Raw genomic sequence first — 13,768 nt, 5'->3', positions numbered from 1 at the left:
TGGATATAAAACTATAATCCCTGTCTGCACTAGCTCTTACTTACAGACTTATATTACTAAACTATGGTTTTTAGCTTTTGAGTGTCATCTTTTCTGATTATTTTAAGGACAAATTCACTGATGAATTTATACTACTTTGTTGTAATTCAGAGGTATTTGAAGTACAACTCTTTAGCCAAAGTGTTTTGTGGTCTGAGGGCTCTGGGTCATGATCTTGAGTACCGTGGCCTGGCTTTTTAATGAATTATCTTTAAAATAGGGCAACTTGGTTCTGTACTTCAAATTTACATGCTTAATGTTTTTGTCTTTTTGAGATAATGCTCATAGTTAATTCTTTCTGCTTTCTTCTAACAATTCCATGTAATTGGATACGTTTTTCTCCCCACACCCATCCTTATTCTGGAGTGGAGTTCTTTTTCACGCCACTTTTGAAGTTCTGGTTGGTGTCAAGCCGGAATAATAGGTCCAAATCTTTAATATGATGAAAGAAAGCTAGTAAGATTCAATTAGCATAATAACACACAGAAATTATTCCATGAGAGCTATTCAATGTTAACAAGGAAGACATGCTCATTTCGTAAACATTTCACTTTGATGCCTGAAGAATTTAAAATATTACTAATTCTAACCCATTTCTACTTTCTGCCTCAACTTTTAGATCCGAAGTATTGCATTCCACTTTCAGTATTTACTGAAAATTAGAACCACAAGGAAAGAAGAGTAAAAGATCCTTAAGCCTCCATGGGAATGAGAAAAACAAGGGGAAGAGACAAAAGAGAAAGGATGATAACGGAAAGGGAGAACATAGGGATGATTTGCAAGTAGATAGGAAAACAAATATTACTATTACTCGGGACTACATTGATTGACTAGTAATAGACTGAACAATGATTGACTATCTGGTATGTACTGTCATGTTCAATTATGCTCATAACTCTCAGCCTTTACAGTAACCACTCCCAAGTTAAGGGTGATGCTCCCACTTGTAAGTGTGTTAATGTTGAATTGAATGTTAGAGAACAAGTATCTCTCTACTGAAATAATATATTAGGTAGCTAATTCATCCAAAACAATTTAGAACCATCTTCTTTCAAGAATATTATAATTCTGTTTACTTTGCTTATGAAACTTTCACGTTCATTGCAGTTCTATTCACAATAGCAAAGACATGACATCAAACTAAGTGAGGGAAAAAATGTGGTATATATACATCATGTAATAGTATGCAACCATAAAAAAGAATGAGATTGCGTCCTTTGCATGGATATGGATGGAGCTGGAGGCCATTATCCTCCCATCCAAGTACTAACCAGGCCCGACCCTGCTTAGCTTCTGAGATCATACGAGTTGGGCACGTTGAGGGTGGTATGGCCATAGACTGGAGGCCATTATCCTAAGCAAACTAAGGAACAGAAAACCAAATACCTCATGTCTTTACTTATAAGTGGAAGCTAAATGATGAGAACACATGAACACATAGAAGGAAACAACACACACTGGGTCCTTTCAGAGGATGAAGGTGGGAGGAGGGTGAGGATCAGAAAAAATAACTAATGGATACTAGGCTTAATACCTGGGTAATGAAATAATCTGTACAGCAAACCCCCATGACACAACTTTACATATGTAACAAATCTGTACTTGTACACCCTAAATTTTAAAAAGTAGTTAAAATAATAAAGAATATTATAATTCTAACAGCATCTTGTCATATTCCACAGAAATTTCTCCATTTTTGTCAGAAGTGGATATTGCATCCACCAAGTGCTCTCTCTCTCTCTAAAAATTTGACTATTTTTATAACCTTGTTCTTTCAGGGTATTTCTCTTAATTTCTTGCATTGCACACTTTCTCACCAAAAACAAACTCTCTAGTATTTTGGATCATACTTAGTTATCATCTCTCAATATGCAAAATAAATAATGGTCTTGAGTTTTTCAGCACTCAACTTCATGGAAATGACTATGCTCAATTTTTTTTCTAATAATGTTATATCAAGTTTATGGTGCCCAAGGAAAATTTTCATTAAATGAATAAACAAAATTACATGATTTACTATCCTATTTGGGTCAATGAAACACATTTCCATTTGATAACAAAATCCCACTGCAGTTTGCCTAGACGAATTTGCTTTGCTAAGGAAAGATAAGGGAATTAAATTTTTGTATGAGTGAGACAAGTGGCTGTCTAGAAACTCAGGTTTAGAAAAGCAGTCAATATTCTAAAGAAACAAATACATTGTCTGGAAAAAAAGATAAAAATGCTACAAGTTAAGCTGTAATATTTAAGATTTAAATCCATAACTATAATAAATTATCAAAATTTATACAGCTGATGAAATTTTGTGTCATATTAAACTCAATATAATAAAAATAGCAGTTACAAACTTACCACTGTTCAAAACACATGAAATAAGGTAAGATTACTTTGGATGGATATTCTTTTATATTATTAACACATATTCAGGTGAAATGTGACATTATCATTTATTGTAGGATATCAAATACTGAACTTTAGGTTATTTTTTTAAATTTTCTATGTATAGCTTTCTTAATTCTACACATAATCATCTTCTATGTATTAGGAAACTCTTTAAAGTGCAAAAGAAGGCCAGGTGCAGTGGCTCACACCTGTAATTCCAGCTCTTTGGGAGGCCGAGGCAGGCGGATCACGAGGTCAGGAGTTCGAGACCAGCCTGACCAACATGGTGAAACCCCATCTATACTAAAAATACAAAAATTAGCCAGGCATGGTGGCACGTATCTGTAATCCCAGCTACTCGGGAGGCTGAGGCAGGCTAATCACTTGAACCCGTGAGGCGGAGATTGCAGTGAGCTGAGATTGCAGCACCACTGCACTCCAGCCTGAGAGACAGAGCGAGACTCCATCTCAAATAAATAAATAAATAAACAAAAATGCAAAACGAACTTTAAATCCAGGGTCTGTTAGTCTAGAATCATGACTCTAAATCTAGACTAGATCTAAATGAACATTTAGTTGCATTCTTTTCACTTTAACTATGATCTTGCCTTCATATTGAGCTGAACTGGAGAGAAGACATTTCTTTCATTTAGTCAAAACATTTATCAATTATATTTTAGGTTCAACATACTGAAATAAATACAAAGGAAAAAAAGGCAGCATTCTTGACTCAATAAAAAAGAGCTGAGGCATGAGCACAGTCATTCTGATAAAGGGAAAAATAAAATATTTGATGTAGATGGGGCAGAAATGCAAACATCTCTAGGTGGTGCAGATTGTTTCTGGCTGAGAGCTTCTCTGGAGGAGATGAGGTTTCAGATGACATTAAAAGAAGTAGATGGGCCATTGTAAATGGAGAAAAAGTATAAAGCAGAGTCATATAAGCCAGCCACTTGGGAATGTTTAGAAAACAGCAAATATTTAGGTGTAAATAGTGTTTTAGCTTGTTCAAAGCAGGGGGCAGATTAGTGCAAGATTCTGAAGGTCCCTAAAGAATAGCATAGAAAGAATGAATTTTTTTACTTTTTTAGGCGGTAGGGAGTCACCCAAGGCTGGAGAAGAGTTTGGTTGATTGGAGCTGTGCTGTACTAAGATGACTCTGGCTGCCAATGTCACACCTAAGTCAGATTGTGCCAACCTTCTGACCTGAACCCTGCAGTGATCTTCCATCTCATTCACAGTTAAAGAAGAGTTGTCCAGGATCCTCCCACTCTTTTTACTCAGGAACCTCAGCCACTCTGGCATCTGTGCTAAACCAGATTCACAGCATTCTTTCTGGCTGTCCTCAGCCTGGGATGACCCTCTCTAACAGCCATATGTCTCACTCTGTCTACTCCTCTGAATTTTTTACTCCAATAACACCTTCTCAATGAGCAGATCTGGCTACTTTAGTAAAATGATAACACTCTCATCCACTGGGATCTCCACTATAAAAGGCCCCATATATCACAAACACACTAAATTTACTAAAATGTCCATGGGTGCCTCTGTCACTCAGTATCTAGCACCTAGGGCACATGATGACACACAACCCCAAATATCTACTCTTGTGACTAGCAGCATTCAGTCTAGTGACTGCCTGAATGACCGGAAACTTTGTGGGATGTGTCAGTCTAACTTCAAATACAGATACTGCTTCAGAGTAGGAAAAGAGCAGAGAACTCACATAAGAGAAAGGACGCATTTATTAACTTGTCAAGTTCCTTTTTATAGGTAATACTAATCCTATTTCTTGTATAATGTATAACTTTCTAGTAGTGGCAAGTAGCCACTTGGCTTTGTTTTGTTTTCAAATTTGTATTTCAGATATACTCACAAATGAGTATGATACATATAAAGAGAATTTGAGAAACAGTCTGCAATACTAATTTATATTACTTTAAAATTTTAAATATATATTTGTACAAATATGTATATACCTATATATAATCCAAACAATATATATGAAGTGTGATACTGATTATATGTGGTTAGCGATACTGCTTCAAGAACTTATAAAAATAACAATAAAATGATAGAAATGTGTAAGATAAAATTAAAATGTAATATTTTCTGCTTAATGACAATTTCTCATGTGACTTGATTACTGTGTTTGAACATGATATGTAAAGTTATTTGTTCATTTTAAATGTAAATATGGTTTTAAGAATTTCCTGAAATAGTTGTTACTGTCTTAAAACAGCAGTTTCTCCAAACTGAAATTCATCTTATAAGGAAGAAAAAGAAACTATCCAAAAACTTCAATGGGTCAGTAGTAAATGCCTAGTCAGGAATTACTATCAATAAAATATAAATTATGTGGACATTCTGATTTTATCAACATAATTAGCAATTTTGTTGAAATGACAAAATTTATGAAACAAATGCATATTATGTATATATTGTTAATTATTCATCCAAACAATGGCCTATCAATAAAACACCCAGACACGTGCAACAAAAATTCAGAAGTTTTGATATTTTGCTTATTTTTAATCACATAAAATCATTACTCAATATATTTAAAATTTTTATGATGATATTTTATCAAGGTGAGATGACAAATGTAATTCATATAATAGTTTGTCAGCTTGATTTATGAATTTTAAATACTTAGATGAAAGGCGTGAGAATTTCCACATGTACCTTTGCACTGGCACTGTAGAAGTGAAAGATGGGGCTTCAGATTTCCTAAAGAATTGCACTCCTTTCCTAAGAATCTCGGGTTGTGGATACATATGGGGTCATGAGAAAGAGTCATATAGGGGCCAATGATCAGATAGTCTTTGCCTCTGTTTTTCCTTTGAAGGGCAGGTAAGGTCACACACAATATTCTACCAGGACCTGACATTTTAAAAATGCAAATATCAGCACCACAAATGAGCAAATAACAACATAAATATTAACTAGGGAGATGGTAACTAATATTTTTTGTATATGCCAAGAAAAGCTCTGCTCTGAATTATTACATGACAGGAACAATTCTAGGCACAATACATGTTATACAATTTAACAACAAGAAAACACTGTGAAGTAGGAGTGCATTATTCTCACATTTTAAAAAGAGAACACTCTAGATAAAATGGTAAGTAATTTCTAAAATCCTATTTATCTCACTTGGGCCTTGTTATTCCTTGGTTTCTTTTCTATTTTTTTTTCTAATATTCCATGGGAATTGGGGACTCATCCCCCTCTCTCCTTTTCTATGTAAATGTCTCGATTACAAAAGATCTTTTTCTTCCAAGTCTCGCTGTGTTGAAATAGTAATATGCAGTATCTCTGACCCTCTTCTTTCCTATTGTTCCCTAAGTAAGAGAAAACATTCTTTTCATTTTAAGGGTTTAACTGTGAATTATTAGAGAGGTAAAAAGAAAGGTGATAACAAAATGAATAAACAGGCAGTCTATGAAATTTATGAAGACTTTTATTTTCATATTGTCATAGTGCCTGGTTCATAGTTCTTGATTTCCTATGAGCTACTAAATGTGAAACTTCTATCCTCGGGTTTTTTGTTTTTTGTTTTGAAGGTGAGCTTCAACATTTTTGTTCCTTCCATACTATTCCTTCAAAGTTAAATCACTGCCTTTAGAAAAAGGCCACTTAAAAAATCTTCCCTGTGGTGGACCTTCTCCCTAGTGTGCATTTAATCAGAAGAGAACATAACAATCAATTATGGGAATATAACTGGTGTTCGTATCGTTTCACGTGGGCTACTTGCATCTCGATGAACCTCTGGACTAGGGGACTCCAAGTTTACTGTGCCTCGGTCTAGTTTAGGAAGGATTCCTCCAGGTCACTTTTTCATGGCCACAAAGCAAATTGGTAAAGTAAAAGCTATATTTATCACCCCCAAGGCTGTTCTCTTTCTTCCACATCCCGAGTCTCTTCTGTATTGACTCTCAAGCCCTACAGGCTGTGTTAGAGTCCATGACCCAAGCAACTGACTGCTGCTGACAGTTTGTTGAGTGTCCTTCAGCTCTTGGGCCTATGGCAGGACACGCGCCAGCATGGAGGAGGCCTCACGGGGGTGCTTGGGATTATTCCCAAGCAAAGGATAGGGATCACCCATGAAAACTTCTAGGTCCCCATTTAGAAGGCTACATCCTAAGTACACAGAAAGCATAAAGGCTGATAGAGAGCAATGGGAAAAATATCTTTTTGAGCATTCTAGGTTTCCAGCATGTATATGCCGGAGTGCTGTTGCAAAGTGAATATGAAGGCTGAAGAGCTCCAACTGAGCTGCAGCTGCAGGGAGAATTCTTTGCATGGTGGTGTAGGCAGGAGTCAAGCCAGAAAAGTATGACCCTCTGTTCCTACCTTCTACTTGGGCTCAGCCAGGGAATTTGGAAGTATTCAAGTAACATTTTCTAAAACTCTGCTTTAATTTTTGAGATTTCTCTGAGTATATAATTTGAATATTCACTTGAATATCCAGTGTTTCAACTTTGTTAGGAAAACTTGAAGAATAATTTTAACTGTCAATTTTTCTTCCTTTTAGAAGCTCATAGGATATTTATTTCAGTGTATTGTTCAATAATAAAACACCTATTAATATAGTAAAAAAAAATAGTATATCCACTCAGGAAGACCTGAATTCAACTTCTTGCTCTGTTTATATTATGTGACATTGTGTAACTTCTACTCTAGGAATCTCAGTTCCTTTAACTCTAAAATGAAAATCATGTAATATGACTTACAGATTTTGTAAAATAATATGTCAAAGTGCCTATTACAATGATCCTATTAAACAGCATTTAGTAAATATTAGTCAAATATGAATCTGACTCTATTCTGGAGATAAAATAAAGTATTTATAAAGGACTTACAATGAGCTAGACGGTAGGGTTCCCAAAATAGAAAGATACTATTTGATATTACTTAAAACCATAGCCTATAAGAAGGGAAGACCTGTAAACCAATAATTGCAAAACAACATAATGTGTGTTTAGGTGATATTATGAATGCCTTCATCCCAGATTCATTTTTATTTATTTAGAGAACCAGTCACACTTCCTTTTAAGGGCTTTGATAGAAATATTCACCACAAAGACAGTTAATTAAAGAAGTAAATTTTACTAATTGTAGAACACTATGGACCATTTATTGTTTCTGGAAAGACAAATATAGGCTGCCTCTTTCCACTGTGCAAAGCCCATCTCCAACCCCGTACCTAATCTTGTTGTTGTTGCTGTTGTCGTTGTTTTCACATATTTAAGAAAGCACAATCCTGTATTGTGCTTTTAGCAATTAGCAAGCAGCAAAAGAAAATTTTTCTCATAGCTGAAGCAGTTTTAGCTGAGATCACGAACCTGAAGGGCAGGAAGGCAGGCAAGGACTTCCACTGGACGTGCAGGTAAGTGAGAAAAAATAGCATGTAGAAATTTGAAGGTAGATGACATTGTGCCATGATTTCACCTGGGGAAAAGCAGGAAGCTCAATACTGCTAGCACAAAGTTAAAGTAAGAAGCATCAAGAGATGAAACTGGGAGTAAATAGGGGTCAGTCCCTGGAGGTTTTTCATGCCTCGTCAAAGAACTCAGACTTTGTCTTGTGGGCAATGAGGACTTATTGAAGCATGATAAGCAAGCAAGTGATATAAGCATAAACGCATTTTATAAAGACAAGTTTGCCATGAGAGGAAGAGGAACCTGGGAAGGAGGGAACTGAAATGAAGACAAAGATAATGATTATTCCAATAGTCCAAGTGGAGAAACTTGAGAACATGAACATTAACATTCTTTTTTTTTTTTTTTTTTTTTTTTTGAGATGGAGTTTCACTCTTGTTGCCCAGGATGGAGTGCAATGGCACGATCTCGGCTCACTCCATTCTCTGCCTCCCAGTGAACATTAACATTCTTAAGGTTATAACACTAGCAATTTTCAGATCCAGGGCTCATATCCAGTTCTTACACATTTCATGATCAGATCCATCAGTTTACCCTGACACCGTCAAAGATAAGTTAACATCAATGAAGATTGAACTGTGGTAGATCTGACCAAGAAAGATCAGAAGAAGGGGGAGGCAAACTAGCAATAAAACCATCCTGGAGTCATGCAAGCATGGAAAACATCTTTGCCTTCTTCCTCTGCATCACTGTATCACAAAATAATCACTTACTATTTCCTGTTAAGTCTACCTGAGTAGCCATACTTTCCTAGAGGAAATGATTGCTTCAGGCCCTGTTGCATGGGAGTACTACTTTATCTGACCTAAAGGAAATGGAAGCAGCAGCTGACTTTTACAGGAATCTAAGCCTGTGCTTGTACTATGCTGACTCTTCAGTCAGCCAGTTTAGGCTAAATTATGCCTGAAAATAAACAGTCCCGAAGCTTCAATGCTTTATGAAAGCAGTTTCTTTTTCTCATTCCGGTCTTTTTCTGGCCATTGTTAGCTCAGTTGCATATATTTTTCATTCTGGGATTAAATATGAACAAACTGCTCCTATATAAACATGATGTTCTTGAAGCAGAGAGAGAAAGAAAGTGGACTTTTCGAACTTCTGTGCCAAAACGGCACATACTAATTCCTCTTAAATTTTATTGGCTAAAGCTTGTTGCATGGCCAAGTCTGATAACAAAGGAACAGAAAGATCAATCCACTTTTATAGATAAGCCCAGTAGGCAGAGGCCAAAAATAGTGTGAAGACAAGTATTTTCGATCTATGAGAATTACCAAAATTAAAGCCTGTCTTGATATTTCTAGATATTCTTAGGTAGGTCTGGTTTGCCAAGAATCTGTTTTCCTGATAGACTGAAATAAGTCATTATAAAAGAATAGGTATTTCACAGAGAAGCTTGATTTGGTAACAGATTATCTAGAACAGAACAGTGTATGGTCAAACATAAAAGCAGTTTAGTCAGGTGGCTGCTTTTCAGTCATAGCTCTTTCACTTCCAAGCTATGTGACAGTTAGCAAGTGACTCAAACTACATGCTTCTCATCTGGAAAATAAGAATTATTTTTTAAGGAAGGAACTTCTTCACATAAAATTTTTAAGAGATATAAGGCCTATAAAACAGTCTTTCATTTGGTACAAGAAAAAGAGCATGTAACAGTCTCTGTTGCAGGTTCAGTGGTGGCTGAGAGTGGTGATGTAGCATTATCTCATAATGCAGTTCCAGGAAATCCTCATGTAGCCTCCTCTCGACTCACTGCACTGCTCTTCCCAACACTACTTCTCTAGGTTTTAGCTGGGCTGCCCACCATGGTAGGCAGAGCAGCTCAATCATGCTGATCGTTACATCAGTGGAAGCTGTGCTTGTAGAGGAATTCAGTACATGTGGCACAGTTGACATAGCCGATAAGATTGTTGATAATACTATGAAATGCTTCCAAGGTGCCCCAGAAGTAATTACAGGTAAGCCAGGCACACAATTTCTAGGAAGATCTATAGGTCCAAATTATTACATTGATGGCAATTTCAGTGAGAAAATATTCATGTTCCTGAAATTTATAATCTTCTATGTTACTGAATAATTGCAATCTATTAAAATGTTCATCTGAAACAGAGTTTAAACGCTTTTATTTTATTTTTGGGAAAGATGATGCCTACCTCAAGGAACACTGTTAAGCTGATGACCACTTGAAAGTAGAGGAAGTCTTGATGCTGAAAACAACTCCATCTCTACCATCAATGAAGCAACCAGCAGTCATCCCCTAAGAGGGAATTCAAAGAACAGAATGTTTTAAAACTGCAGTCTTCCCTCATAAATTGTCTGCTTCCCAGGTGCCTGGCATGGATCTTCTGATTAGGGCCTTTGGGGTCAGGCCACTTTGAGCGCAGGAAGGACAGTCTTGGAGAGCTGCATCTTCAAAGCCCTAATCTGTCTATCTTGCCTATCAGCCTTTGTAGAAACTTCACTTCTGACTTCAGAAGTCACATTCCTTAATGATATTCCCTCTGACCACATGGTCCTGACACTAGACTCATCCTGGGTTCATTTTTGTCCCTTTCAACCTGCTCCTGAACATTCCCTAACAGATATTTATATCTTATCACCTTCTCATCACTAACTGGATAGTAGAGCTTCTTGCCACATAACAAAATTCCTGCTTGGAATGCCCTCAGCTCCTTCTCCTGAATCCTGGTTGCTGAAACCTCAAGCTCTTGCTAAAGTTAACTCTTTGGGTGGAGGCAGCACTGGAGTATGCCTACAGAGACTATATAAGTTCCCATCTGTTATCTGTTATAATCACCAATTTTATTCTGGGATTCTAATGTTATCTTGGGATCACACATACATATATAATACATATACATATGTATATATAATACATGTATAATACACATTATTTAATATATTTATGTATACTAAATGTTAATTATATGTTAATCTTATGATATGTATATAACAGATTATATCTTATGCTGCATTTATATGTATTATATATTTATTATATATACATATGTATATATATTGTTAGAGATACATATATAATACACATTTATATATTATGTATGTTATATATAATACTTATATATGTATTTATGTAATCATACATGCACAAACAACTAATAATTCTGAAATAACAAATTTTCAGCATAAAGGAAATATTTAGGGTGATACAGCAAACATGAAAATAAACTGCTGGTAACATTTCTTAGGTTCCAACCTTTGGTGATCCTCACGATTGTCAGTCCAAGTGAACACATAAAATGATTAAAATGATTCTCTTTTACTGGGATGGGCTGAATTCGTTGCATATTCAAAGCATGTGTCACTGAAGGGCCCCAGGCTCTAGTAAATGTACAAACTCTGACAGGCTTTTATGTGTAAGGTAGTCCTTAGTACTTAAGGGGTGGTAAACAACACAGGCTTTGTTTCTTAACCAGGTTTCAATGTGGTGAGATTTTATACACACACACACACACACACACACACACACACACACACACACATACACACACACACACGCATCTTTTACAATTGAAATGTATATTTATTTGCACTTATTTAAAACAATTTAAATTTAATAGTGCAATGTGCTTTAAAAATAGGCAAATCAAGAACTTCAGCTGATATTAAGAATTCTTTCTGCAATGTCATTAAAATCTAGTGTATTTGCTCATCTTCCCAAGACAATAAATCCCTAAACCTTAACAGCCACTTTTGTTCTGATGATTAAGTGCTTTATAAAAAATTTGCTCTGGGTTTAAGTTAGTGAAATAAGTCACTTAGATAAAAATACCCAAAGGAGAAGAAGACTAATGCAAGACTAATATAATTAAATTTAAGGTTTGTTATAAGTAAAATACCTGCATGTAATGATATAAACTTTCATTTGGGACTAAACATTTAATACAGACATATGACTTGTGACATGTGCTATTAATCTAAGTCTTTATAAGGACATTTCTCTTAAACAGACACACATACACACACACACCCCAGAGCCAAGTTATTATTTCCATGTTTATCTTTGCTTATTTTACTGCAATATAGTAAAATGTAATAGTACTTGAGGAACTCTATAATCTAGCAACTTAAAATATATTCAATTCAACTAGGGAAATCAAATGAGGCAGCTATGGTCAATGTAAAAGGGTCTTATTGATAATTTCAAGAAAACACATTTAGAACTTTGTTTTATAGAAATTTTAAAACTTTGTTAGTTCTGATGAAGCAATGAGAAGAGAAAATGTATCTCATACCCACACTTAAAAGCATGTTTTAAAGACCATTAAGATACAGCCATTTATTTAGCAAGCAAATGCCTGCTACATGTGCTAAGGAATCAAAATGAGTCATAATTTTGTTGAGGGGATAGGAAATAATGCAGAAAAAATACTGAGATAAAGTTTTAAAATTATATTTTTCTACAATAAAAACATTTTTTTCTTCTTCCATGATCAACAGAATAACTATCATGTATTAATGAATGATGGTTTTCTTATTAGTCAAAATTCTTCATTATAGCATAACTATGTAACTACTAATGTAAGAAAGGAATAAATAAGATATATGAAAAATCTCAAATCTTGACTATAGTGGACATTCTACAATACATTTTCTCTCACTCACATTTGCTTTTTCTATACAAATATTTAAAAATTGCATCATGATACATGTATGATCTTACCACAACTAATCTTGTTTTTAGTGACTAGAAGTTGTTGATTCTAGATACCATAGTAAATCTAATTTTAATAGTTTAGCTCTGTGAAATTTGCTTCTGCATTTAAATGAGGATGAGATTAGGCTTTATATCACTCAATATGCCCCACATGAAGTTACATAATTGAAAATTTTATTGAAAGTTAGTATTTGAAGAAAAAGTCTCTTAAAAACTATGACCCTCCTAGTTTTTGTGTCTCTTCCTGTGATTCTCTTTTTGCTTTAAGTTCAAGAAAGTGGAGTCAATGGGAAGCTTAGTCAGATAAACTAGGCTTTTCTTATTTCTTCTTTCTCCATTATTATGGTGCTCTCTCATTTCTTTTTTACTAATCTAAGATATGCCTTCCAGTGAAGATCTCACTCCAAAATCATTTTTAAAGAAATTAATACAAGTAAACTAATCAAGAACAGATTTTTAATGAAAAATAAACTACAGTTTAGCAGGAGAGTACAATATCACATTAAAGGGATGAGTGGAACAAAGAAAAAAAGAGAAAACAAAAAATGGCCAAGCTTCTTTCCAAGAGACCAATAAAACCATGAATATTATGCATCTTACAGTGGTTGTTACTTTTTAGGGGACTATGCTAATACTCAGACCAGCCAAACTCTCTGAAATGTCACTTACCATGAGGACTTTAACATCACATGACCCATGGGATATGAAAATGTTTAACTTTTGTATAGTATTTTCTCTCATGTATTATTCAAAATTAAAATCATATTGGTAGAATATGAAATCTTTGTATAATCTTGTTAGAAATTCAAAGAATAAAGCATTTTACAAAGCAAAATCTAATGAAAAATTACTTTCAAGAAAAATCAAGTATCAAATACATTGGAGCAAAGTCTATTGGTAAAACAGCAATAATACTTGTGTGTTTAATGATTTCCTTGCACTAAAGCTACTTCAATGGCTTTACATTACTAACGAGAACAAAAAACATCATGAAGTCCTTAACTTGATCTTTAGCATAGTACAGAATCAGATCTAGTGAGAATCTAGTCTTCTTTTCTGGTTTCTCACTGTCCCACCAGCACTCCCACACCCTTGAGCTCTGGAAACACCACATGATGCTCATTTATCTGATCATGAAGCATGCATCTTTATCTGGATTATTTCTCTAATGCCTTTCACTTTACAGGAAATGCTCTTCCACATCCCTTCACCTCTATTGAATGTGGCCCCTCTG

Source organism: Sapajus apella, unplaced genomic scaffold, assembly GCF_009761245.1.
Source record: "Sapajus apella isolate SASKATOON/1434 unplaced genomic scaffold, GSC_monkey_1.0 scaffold6, whole genome shotgun sequence".
Taxonomy (NCBI): Eukaryota; Metazoa; Chordata; class Mammalia; order Primates; family Cebidae; genus Sapajus; species Sapajus apella.
Note: the sequence above shows the minus strand (reverse complement) of the source record.